General features: G+C 46.6%; 1 long non-coding RNA gene across 1 annotated transcript in view; it reads right to left on the reverse strand.

Annotated features, from left to right (window-relative positions):
- Window positions 1–3,101: 3,101 nt before the first annotated feature.
- The window catches only part of LOC146798212 (uncharacterized), a 79,326-nt gene continuing 70,183 nt past the window's right edge, over window positions 3,102–12,244 (reverse strand). Inside the window, exons 2-3 of the long non-coding RNA XR_014969129.1 lie at window positions 7,930–8,059; window positions 3,102–3,744 (exon numbers count right to left, since the gene is read on the reverse strand). This is a non-coding gene — a long non-coding RNA (uncharacterized LOC146798212). The remainder of the gene's footprint in view (window positions 3,745–7,929; window positions 8,060–12,244) is intronic.

Here is a 12,244-nt window from a genome sequence, read left to right on the forward strand (position 1 = left end):
CTAACCCCAGACAGGATGGGTCTAGGGTGACCACCCGTCCGTAAATTTCACGGACAGTCCGTAATTTCGGCCGTCTTTCCGTTGTCCGTGAAGGATTCTTTAACGGACGCCATTTGTCTGTAATTTTAACCGGCACTGATCGCACCACCCTAAAGCCGGCACATCTTACACCCACCTCCCTTCTTGACTCTGATGCTGTTGAGGTCGGGTGTAACACAGTCCGATGCAGCACCAAAGCTCAGATACCCAACAGCATTGGAGAGGCACAGCGGGATGGCTACCCTCACACCTTCAGTCCTTGATGAGCTGCTAAGAGGTGCTTGAAGGTGACTGAGAGGGAGGGGCTGCAGCTTCAGGAGCAGGGACATCTATTCAGATGCAAACAGCCCTGAATGTGGCATGTCTCTGCAATTTAGAGGGGCCTCACACATTCCCTTTCTGCCCAGGGTCCAAAACATCGTAGAAGGGCCCTGATTACCCTGAGGCAGCACGTGGTTCTCTTCACTAAATTGTAAGCAACCCTCGGTTCTTCAAACATGCAGTCTATAATGTAATAAAATAAAGAAATGCCACAAACGCACCCACACTGATTTACAAAGTATGGAGGACAATCAGTTAAATCAGTTCTCTTGGAGTATCTCCTTTAAGTACTGTACATCACAGTGGGGGATGGCAAAACTAACATTTTAGACAGAGAGCCTGTCTTCTCGTTGTCTTGCCCAGGAGGGGGTGACGAGCCCTACCCCACCCTGAAAGAGACCAATATGTTACTAGAATACTGCATGCCCACCCTGGTGGATTCTGTTCCCCCTCCTGTGATGGCTCTTGATTTCCCCCCCCCGTGATGGCTCCTGTCCCCCCATGTGGTGGCTCCTGTCCCCCCCGCCTGTGATGGCTCCTGCCCCCCTCCCCCTGTGATGGCTCCTGACACCCCCCCACCCCTCCGTGGAGCCTGTCCCAGTCCTGGAATGGCTCCTGCAGCGAGGGTGAAGTTCTTGATGGGCCTCTTCTCAAAAGGCTCAGCTCAAAATTAATATGAAAAGGTGGGCGAGTGAGTAAGTGAAGGGATGGGTGGATGGCTGGATGAATTAGTGAAAGGGTGAATGGATGAATGAAAGATTGAATAGATGGATAATGAGAGAATGGATGGATGGATTGATGAATGAGTGGAAGGATGGATGAGAGAAAAGGTAAATAGCTGGATGTATGGTAGGAAGGGTGGATGGATAAGTGAAAGGATGGATGGATTGATGAATTGATAAGTGCAAGGGTGGATGGAGGGATGAGTGAATGGGTGGAGCAAGGAGATCAGGGCAAAGAGAAAAAAGACCTAGAAACCAGGACCAGGAGGATGAGAGAGGAGGAAAAGAAGGATCGGGACCGGGATGACCACACCCTGGAGGTCCACTCAACAGGGCTGGAAACAAGATGACTAGGAATACGAGGAGCAGGATGGCCAGTACCAGAACAACTAGGCAAGGGGGGCCATGATCAGTTGATGTAGAAGCACGTGGACCAAGGGCAGGAGGATCAGGACCAGATCCAGGAAGACTAGGAACGTTAGGAACATGAGGAATACGGCAATAGGACCAGGGGACCAAAATAAACAAGGACGATGAGGGGCCAATACCAAGAATACCAGTAGGGGTAGAGCCTGAAGGCCAGGACCAGAGCAAGGAGGATTAAAAGGATGAGTACTAAGAGGACCAGGAGCAGGCCTATGAGTGCCAGTTGTACCATAACCATAGGACTAGGTCCCAGTCTACCACATGGAGCAGAGAGACAAGGACCTGGAGGGAGCAGGACCAGGGTGAGGAAGCTCTGGCTGACCGGAACAGCCAGAGACCGGAAGACTAAGGGGACTGGACCTGGATGTCTAAGAGGACCTCAATGAGGCTCAGAATGACCCAGACAAACAGAACACGGGCCAAGGGGCAGTGACAGAATGTCCATGATGACAAGGTGCAGGGCCAAGAGGACCACAATGATAAACTCAGAAGCCAACGGTAAGAGAGCAAGCTCTAAGAGGGGTGGGACACGAGAGGCCAGGTAGCCTGAGGGGACCAGAAGTACCAGGAACTAAAGTACTAAGAATCAGCTAAGCAGGGCGAGGAGGATCAGAATGACCAGGTCAAGAGGATCATGAAGAGTTAGGAGAATGGAGCTTGAAAGGACCAGGATAGCCCTGGAGGATCAGAACCAAGAGGATTACCATACAAAGACCCAAGCAAGGAGGAGCAGAAACAAAAGGATCCAGTACAGTGGGCACAAAACCAGGAAGATGACACAAACTGAGAGGTCCAAGAATAGGAAGGCCAGTGTTAGGCAAACCAGACCAAGAGTGAGGAAGGCTAGGAGAACAGGACCTGGAGAATCTGAAGGAGGTGGCAAGGCAACTATAGTCAGCAGGACAACAGATAAAAGGTTCAGGGCAAAGAGGGACCAGTGGAACTACAACGAAGAGGAAACGGAAGACCAAATAACAGAGACCCAGGAGTACGAGGACATGACCCCAGGACAAGGAGGACCAGGGCAAGGCGGGCCAGGATGACCAAGCTGGGTGACTTAGAACAGGTTGCTCTGAACAAGGATGTTCAAGACTAAATGGACAAGTTAGGGCAGAATCAGGACAACTAGGAGCATCATGACAAGTTGGAGAAGGACCAGGAGAACTAGTCAGGGAAAGAGCAGGTGGACTACGGCCATAAAAAGCAGGGACCAGATGGGGGCCATTTCCATTTGGGAACCATGTTGGCAACCTCCGAGGAAAAAGGTTTTCCAACACAGAAAAGTTTTTTTAAAGCATTGGTGCAGATCAGAGCTTCCGAATCCCCTCTACTTCCACGGACGGAATGATTTCACAGTCCCACACACATACACACATCACACGCTGGTGGGGCCCATTACACCAACATTCACCCTAAATCACTCTATCTGAGCCCTGTAAAGGAGAAACACCTTTCCTGAATGTCTATCTAATCTGCCTGTACTTTGAGGTCAATGCGACCAGCTAGTTGCTATAGATCTCACAAAATACATTTCAAAGAATACACAATAAAATCAATAAACATGACCAGAAATAATCACCCGAGACAGAAATTCAAACAGATTGTTCATTTATCTAAAGTTGCAAGAAAAGCCAATTAAATGCAAATTCATTTTTTCTCATATTTACCTATTCTGTCTAAATGTCAGATCCTAAGTCAGAATCGGTCCTCTGTAGAAGAATTATAGTTTTCTGCCGTCATGTAGAGTCATCGTCCTCTCCGTCAGCATAGGGACCTCACATCATCAGCTCGGGAAGAAGTGGCGCTAGACCTCTCTAGTCTACTATTATTTATACTAAAATTTACATTCTATAAAGTTACATTTCTTTATTCAGAACGAATGAATGGCGGAAATAATGTCATCTTGGTACTTTTTCGATATTCTGCGAGATTTTCTCACGCATAGATTGTCCCAAATAATGAATAGCAGAATTGAACGTCCATGTCTAATTCGTTACTTTTACGGATGTCTCTACTAGGTGAATTTGTTTCAATAGTGGGTTCACAACAAGTTCGTATCAACTTTTCCGTCTTCCAGGGGCTCTTGGCAGATGTCCCGGACTTGTCATCATGCTATGGCTTTTCAGTTCATCGGAGGTGCAAGGTCACAGGCAGAGCGAAGCCTTTTTGTAAATTTCCATCTACTCAAGTGCAGGCTGTAGATGGCAGCCATTTTCGCGTAGGCCTCATTGGACAACTTAAGCAAAAATAAACATAAAACAGAATTACTGCACGGAAATGATTATACAGTGTTATTCCCCTGCTAATACCCTTATGTGTGTGTATTTATCTAGCCATTTGCGACATCAAAAAGCCATTAATGCATATTAATTATAAGTGCAAAACACCATTACATCACATAAGCAACATCGTTTTCTGTCAGTTTGCTCACTAACTTAGTTCACTTATTATTTAGCCATGCAATAGCATTCCCACGTATAATTCTCTTGTTAATAAGGTTGGTTAAACATCATTCAACAAACTTTTAATAATTAATCAGTAGTACTTTTAGTTATAACATGCGAAAATGAAACAGATATTTGGTTTTAAAGTAAAAACCCTGCTCCATCAGCAGCACTGGTTCCATTTAAGAATGCAGTCATAGAGATAGTGGTGAGCTGTTCCTTGCAGGTCACCATCCCTGTGATTATAGTCGCACATTGAAACCTGCCTAATGAATATCAATTAGGCAGGTCATTTTAAAAACCTTCCTTGATTAAGTATGTCAGAATCTCGCAGCCGGTTAAACACTGACTGCTTCCATTTGGGTGATCCAGGAATTCACCCGATCCTAAAAACTACAATGCCCAGCATCCATAGCACGAGTCTCACCCCACGTGACTCGGACGCAGCACTGGATACCGGATATAGGGGCAGCCAGGCGATCGGACCCTGGCGGATTCCCGTGGCTGTTTGCTCCAAGGATTACAGGTATTCGGGCGGTAAGAGTGAGTCTCACACCCTTTGACCGTCTTGTTCGTTGTTCTGGAGGACTGGATTTACGGTCCTAAACTGGCGCATCCCTTCTCTCCTCTGTTGGCGGGATAGCGCATTCTCAGCAATCCCTTGCAGAGGAGCGCTATCCCGCTCTTGTCTAAGAGTTTCCCCCTTGCTCCTCAATTGGAGGAGATATCGAGCACTCCCGCAGCCTCAAGGCAGAGGAGCGCCTGTCGTTCTTTTGTTGGGGGCGTAGTCACCCTGAATCTTCCTGTTGGAGACATCTGACATTGCTGTGGTCTCGTGCGGAGAGTCGGTGACCACCATACTCAGCAGGACTTGGCTTTTCCCGTGAGTAGACTGGCGAGTGTTATCTAGAGGGCTGTTCAGGGATGCACTACTGACATTAATCATCAAACTGTCGTAGCAGTTCAGACTTCTGTTGCTGCGCTCACTTTACTCCCGTACTTGGTATCATGTTGCAGTAAGTTTGTTTATTGTCAGATCAAAAGGAAAACACCTCAGTGTTGTGTAAGACCCCGCCTGTTGCTTTCCGATTCCTGGGGGTTATGGATTGTACTGTTGTCCAGTTGGCATCCCCAGGACAGCAAAGGACAGTTGCTGGGTGTGTCTTGGTCTCTAAACTAACCCAAGTCTGCTCCATATTAGGCTTAGTACTAGTCGTGAGTGTACCTCGGCCTTTCATTTCTTCACGTTTGGTTGTTCTTTATATATTGTTTCCTAGGAGAGAGAGAGACGTTAGAGGGTGAGCAGGAAGCTGCTACTTTGCATCCCAGACAATTCCACATGTACCCTTGGGTAGGTGGGGGGACTGTCTCCTCTCTTGTTACTAGTGTGATAATAGTGATGTTGGTATGAGATCAGGCTTGTTTGTTATTTCTTCCTACCCTTAGTTCCATGCTGGGAGATTGCAACCTCCCTCTTCTGGTATCACTCCCTCACTCTTTTCTTTTACAGGTAGTGTTTTACAAAACGTTTCAATTGTTTATGTAGCAATGCTTCACCTACCTGTGTTATTGGAATAGTGAGCTGGGTACTTATGGTGTGTTTTCTGTGTCATCCTTTCTTTCCCTCACTTGACTATCTCACTAGTCCGTGTGTATTTATGTTCCGGACTTGGGGCAGTCGAGAGGTGGACCCCTTTGAGCATCAGCACAATCCCGAGGATTCTGGAAGGTGGAACCTGACAAAGTATTTTGTGAATCATAGTTCATTGGTCGTTTGCAAATTAGACCCAACCTCTGGTCGTTGAGCTGCTCTCCAGCTCCTGCCGAGCTATTAACTGACTGGGACTACGTTCGAGTCCCCACAGCCGACAGTTCAGTCCTGATGCCTGGAGGACCACCAGGGTGTTGTTGTGTTTCTGTAAATTTCATTTTGTGGGGTAATTTTACCATTGGCTCTCTTCCTGGATTTTGTGGTTTTGTCCTCGCTTGCTCCCATGCCTGTACCTGCCGTTGTTCCCGCTCCCAGACCATCCTGCCTCCCTAACAGCCCATCCCAACTCCCAGGGATACTTATGGAGGCCGCTGCATGTCTTTGCCACTGACATGCCAAAGGTACACCAAAGGGAAGTCAGTCTGCGCTTTTCCGCGCCTGGACTGCGCCGAACACCAGGAACCATGGTCCTCCCACCATTCACCGCTACACCACCAAAGAGCTCTTGGTCCTGAACGCTGTAATAACAGCTGTGGTGCTGCCTCCCCGCGATGAACCAAAGGCCTCTTCACCTGCCGCCAATGCCACTTGTCCTGCTGCACAGGACTATCTGTCCGCGCTGGACCTAGTGCCACTTCCTCTCAGAATACTGCTAACCACTGTTCCCTGTAAGGCGCGCGCACGCACCTCCGTTCCCCCAAGCGAGCAGTGCTGTGTGAAGCGCGCACACACAGCCATCCCGGGAGAGCATTTGCACCGCCACTTTTAAAATGCGAGCGGCGCGAAAAATGCTAATTTCCTGTCTGCTGGAAGCCTGTGCAATTAGTGGCTCCTCCTGCATGTGCTGCATTCATTTCTTAATGGGGCACGGCCGGAGGCTGTTTATGGGACTTTGTGAAAATATTTGTTAATTACAGCACCATCATGCGCGGCAATTAACATAAATATTTTCACAATGGCCCACAATCTGTCCCCAGCTGCGCTCCTTTAAGATAAGAAACGCAGCTTTCCAGTCGGCGTCAGTACAAGAGCGGTATAGGACGCTCTTCTCTCTCCTCCAGGCATTACCTGAAGCCGGCTTCTCTAACCTCCTTGAGCAGTATGGCTTCCGGCATAAGGATAAATGATGTAGTAACTATGGTAATTGATTATTCCTGATTATTTTTATTGTTTTTGAATGAATCTGTGTTGAAAATAGTAGGGTCGCTCAAACAGCATAAAAAAGCTATGCAAATTAGAATAAAATTGACCAGAGAGCAATTAATGTAACTGTGCCTGAACAATACAGATTGATTCTTTGAAGAAGAGTATGAATGAATGAATTCAGTCTTATGATACGTAGAGGATAAAGAGAGATAGTTTATTGGAACATGAAAGGGCATATATGTGTGTTCGGGTCCTACAATCCACAATTACCTTTTGTTCATTTAGTAAGTATTGTTCTTTGTCAGGGAACTTCTGATCGTGTACCACAAGTGATTCCTGCTATTAAACTGTGCATTCTTGCACTCACTACAGAAGGTGTCTGGAGTGATTTCCTGGATGCACACATTTTGGGAGTGTTCTATTTATAGACTGAGATATGTACATATGTATCTGATGAGAGAACCTCAGTCTTGGAGCTAGTCCTGTCTATGTGGACACTTTTATTGCATTGTAAATTATCAGTAAATTCATATACGTGTGTGATTTGAAAGGAGTACTGTCCAAATGTGATGTGTTACAAGGCAGTTCTGAAGTTTCGTCGTAGCGCAGTTTTATAAATATTTAGATGTTATCCTGAAAGCCGTGAGGTAGTTCCGGAATGATCAGTCCGCATAGTGGACGTCTGTCTAACACATTTGCATGTTTAATTGGCTATTCTCCCTTCACTGCTTGGACATTTGTGTTGTTTCATAATATGCATATCTAACGATGTGTTCCTAGTAAGCGACACTGCTGAGACGCCCCGTTATATATGCAGCTTGATCGTAATCCTATAGTTGCACTGTATCGATATTCTTCATACATATTATTGTTCAAGCAAACACCTGTAAATTCAGTGTCAAGTTACTCGTCAGGGTAAACTTGCACTTCCAAACGCATGTGATGTTATGGAGTGGACTCCCCTGCCCAGCATATAATAACATACAGAAAGGAGCTTTGGATCAGCCCTCCTAAGCTCTTGGATTGTTTGGGGGAGCGCCCTTCAGTCATTGGCTACATGGGATGTCCACCACATTTGGGATCAGCCCACAACATTTCTGGGGTATTCACAACGACTCACCAAGTTATGCATGTGAGCTGCTGTAGCACCTCCTACGTGGGGCTGCACGTGGTGAACTGCCGCCGTGTGGTACCCCATCTCCTTCTCAAGCTTGTGCTTACTCCACACTGTGTGCACTTTAAGTCTTCTCCTGTTGTTGCAACAAAAAGAACAAGGCACAATGAGAGATTTTTCTTGCAATGCCATCTCTAATCCCCATGTGTCAGCAATACACAATGGGCCAAATGGGCAGACAGTAATAGGCGTAATCAAAAATAAAAAGAGGGTGAAGGATTATTGTATCTGTCCGGGCTAACCCCGATACTTAATGCCAACAAAAATCACTGCCCAGTACAAGCCATCAGTGAACGGATTCTATTCCAAAACCCATACAATTTTAGATATCCTCTAAAGAAAAAGAGGGCAATGCAAGAAGATTAAGATTGAGGACGCAGTGGAGGTCAAATAAAAGCTGTCAGGCAGATCCATCCCTAGACTTTACAACCAGCGGGGCTTCACTTTAATCAAAAATTGATCAAATAAAATAGAACTCTAAAAATTTTTGACATATTTCTCTTTTTAGCTATTGTTGGATTAATCAGGACAGCCAGCATTTTGGGACTGGAAGCTTGGTATTAATCACAGCAACACGGAGCTCGGTGTTACATATCTTTATTCATCTGAGTATAACCGTTAACTGCGCTTACTACACCATGGCTTTTCTTAACCACACCCAAACACTTGTGTCACTATTCTACGGAGTACGTCGGGGACCAGAGGGGTCCTGCTATCTCTAACACACATGACACTACACTATACAAGAAAGAGCCTTGACCCAGAATCATCGGTAGCGCTTTTAAACGTGATGCATTTCTTTTCTAATTAGAGCACGACTGTGGAGCTGATTGTTTGACTTTTGAAAGTATTTATGTTAAAGGCAGCCCTTGATTGGCGCTGTGATTAACATATATACTTTCAAAAGGCACAATCAGACCTGCAGACACGCTGCATTAAGAAAATAAATGCATCAAGTTTTATATAGTTGGATTTATATGATTTTTTTTTTTTTTTTTTTTTATGCACGGGGAGGTTTATTATTTTGCAGAGAATCAACGGATGTTAATCTGACCCGAGACTCCAAACCCGTCTCCTAAATCGGCAGCTCGAGCATTAAGTCACAACCTCTGCCACAAGAGCGGAAGCATTTTCAATATTGTATCCAACTTTATGCAACAATCAGCCATTAACAAAACCAATAGTCCTGGCTTCTTGTAGGTGTAATGTTACTTTTATTATTTTTCTGGATGCAATGACAGAAGAAGCAAAATATCAGTTGTGTGGCACACTATGCTAAGCACAGATTTTTAGCTTAATTGCTTTTAAGCCATGCCCTTAATTGTATTGGCTACGCCACGTTGAGAGACCCTCCTCTAGTTTTTTCCTCCCACTTAAAGCCCTAGTCTACACGTGCTGTCGGGTTCTTGTGTGCACATAGCCTTGGCTGCAGTGCACAGAGACCTTACTCTGCCGCACACAAAGGAAAAATATTTTAGGGAACATTGCTGCTAACAACCTGGAACCTCTCCAATGCATCCTGCTCAACCCCTGCTCCCTCTGCAAACGTGCCAATGAAATCTAGGACACCATCACCACCCTCTACCCTGACGTAGCCTTCATCACCAAAACGTGGCTCAACTTCTCCTCAAACTCCGACATCACCACCGCCACTCCAGATGGCTACAAGATGATCGGCCATGAGCCTGCGGGGAGCAAAGAGTGCTCGTGAACCTGCCACCGCCATCGGGCTACCAGGGGCACCTGGAGACGCCAGCCTACGGACCTAGCCTGGGAGCAGGAACTACAGCTCCCAGGTAGCCTTGCGGCAAGGATGCCGCTGACACACACGACCGTGCCAGATGCTTTTAAGCCGGCAAGGGCCCCCGCAGCGCGGGACACGTGCGGGCGTGCCCGGGCCGTGCCCGGGCCCATCTATGCCCGTCAGAGCCAGGAGGAGGCTGGGCCCTTTCTTTTGGCTCTGTGACCTGTGCAACCGGCAGCTGGATTTGAGGTGGGAAATCAGGTCCTGAAGCACAGTCCCTACAGGTAACTCTATTTTACTGTATTTCAAGGCACACAAGGGTTTTTCTTGCTACGTACTGCACCATGGGAAGAGAAAGCCTGTACTTGCCCCAAAAACCACTGACACAACCCTGGATGGATTTCTGCAAAAGGCTGTGGGAGCCATTAGTAAAGAAATAGAGCAAGCCAAAAGGAGACACTCTTTGGCACCTACACTGGAATTACCCTCCATTTCTGTATCACCATCTCCCATCATTGATTCTCAAGTGGACATATCAGAAACTGCCATCGCTGATAGTCACCAAGTTCCCATTTCCTCCGCCGTGATAGTTTTGAGCCGGGGGAATCACAAGGCAAACAGGACGGTGAAGTGAGCCCTATCAACAAGAATCTGACCTTGATAAAGTCCGGTTTATTGACCACAACAGGAGGAAAGAGGAAAAGAACTGAGAGAGTGGGGGAGAGAGCAGGAGCTGTACGTAAGAATAACAGTCAGTCGCCCAAGATAAAAAGACCAAAACAAACCCACAAATATTAGGCAAAGTTGTTAACTCCGGTATAGGAGGGGTTACTAACCCCAGACAGGATGTGTCTGATATTTGAATTGAAAAATATGGTAAGTTAGTCGAAGAGGCCCTGGCACCTATTCTGGTAAGACTAATTAATATCGAGGAACAATTAACCCATGTTCGTCAAGCCCTAGCGCCAGCAACAAAGTCCTCCCTATACAATTCTATAGAGAGAGAGAGGAAACAACAAGCAGTATAGCCGAAGGGCGGGGTGTTAACGTAGAGGACGTTTCATCCAGAGGGTTGGTCCTTGGGAAGGCTAGATTTACTCCTGGTGCTACTTCCCGCCCTTGTGAGCGTAACCAGGATGCTCCAAAAAATAGCGTACCGGTTAGGTTACCAGAGGACCATGTTTCTCAGGGAAATCACCCCCCCCTCCCCCCCCCTCCACAAAGCCAACATCTGAGTGAGGGTGTTCTGCTCCCCAGAACCCTTAAACCAGGGGTGGGGTAGACACCTTTTGGGGGTCCCAACGCCCCACAACCATTTAGAGGGCCCTTTAGGTGGGAGAGGGACTAGTGACTTACTAAACTCATTAAACTTGCCGCCAGAATGTACCCCCTATAGTTTGATTTTAACCGGGGTTCCGATGTTATCTCCCGGCCAACCTGAAAGCTGCCAGAGCCTTATAAATAAATCTGCACACTGGTGCTCCAGGAAAATCCCATCTCATTTTAACTGGTTCGAGTACCTCATCATGGCCAGGCAGGTGAGTTGGGTAGGTCAAACTAAGAAAAGTATCCGGGGGACTGTGTTGTGCTCAATTTGATGCGAGGTGTGTGCACCTTGCCTTAAATCAGCTGAAAGATTCACCTAGTGAGCAAATAATGGCTCGACCCTTGGGTTTCTTATATCCCCCTATCCAGTTTTTTATCTCATGGTATGCGGCCCACCCAGCCAAGATCAAGTTCCAGCGTACCAAACCACCCTTCCTCCTTTCACCCTAACCGCTTCGAGGCACTCTCAGACTTAACTGAGATTGACTGACTAATCAGACAGCCTGGTTGCCAATCAGATAATGGTAGTAGGGGTTACATATCTGTTGATCCAGAGGACTTTGCACATACAAAACCCTCCAAAAATATGGTCTCAAACTTCCCTGGTCCAACTGATAAGGAGAATATGGTTGATTTCAGAAACTGCTCTCTAGTCATGAACTCAGCCACTGAGGTCATTTGTCAGGATGAGGGGCTGTCCCAGATATTTGTGGCTAGTCCATCTGCCATAATGGCCATACCTCCGGAAATTAGCCAGGGCCACCCAACACCCAGAGTCAAACTAAACTCCTGGAATTTTGCAGGCATGCGTTCTAAACTATTGGATGAGGTTTGGCTGGAATATATCCGGGGATTTGATGTTATCTGTGTGCAGGAAACGTGGGCCAAAGAGAACATAGTGATGGATGGCTATCACGCCTTCAACGTGCCTGCCATACTTTCTTCGGCAGGTAGGGCTAAGGGAGGGCGGGTTACCCTACTCTCTGTCAAATTTGGTTCCATTAAAGCTCAATGTGTTGGTTGGTCACAGTGGTTTCAACTGATTATGATTGTTAATGTGTTGCAGGTTAAAGTTTTACTTGTAAATTGGTATCACAATATTTTTGACCCAAAGAACTATCATGCTATAGAAGCTTTGCAATTGGAAATTTCAAACGTCTCTGGGAAATGGCAGACTTTGTGCGTTTTGTG

The sequence above is a fragment of the Triturus cristatus genome, chromosome 9, assembly GCF_964204655.1.
Source record: "Triturus cristatus chromosome 9, aTriCri1.1, whole genome shotgun sequence".
Taxonomy (NCBI): domain Eukaryota; kingdom Metazoa; phylum Chordata; class Amphibia; order Caudata; family Salamandridae; genus Triturus; species Triturus cristatus.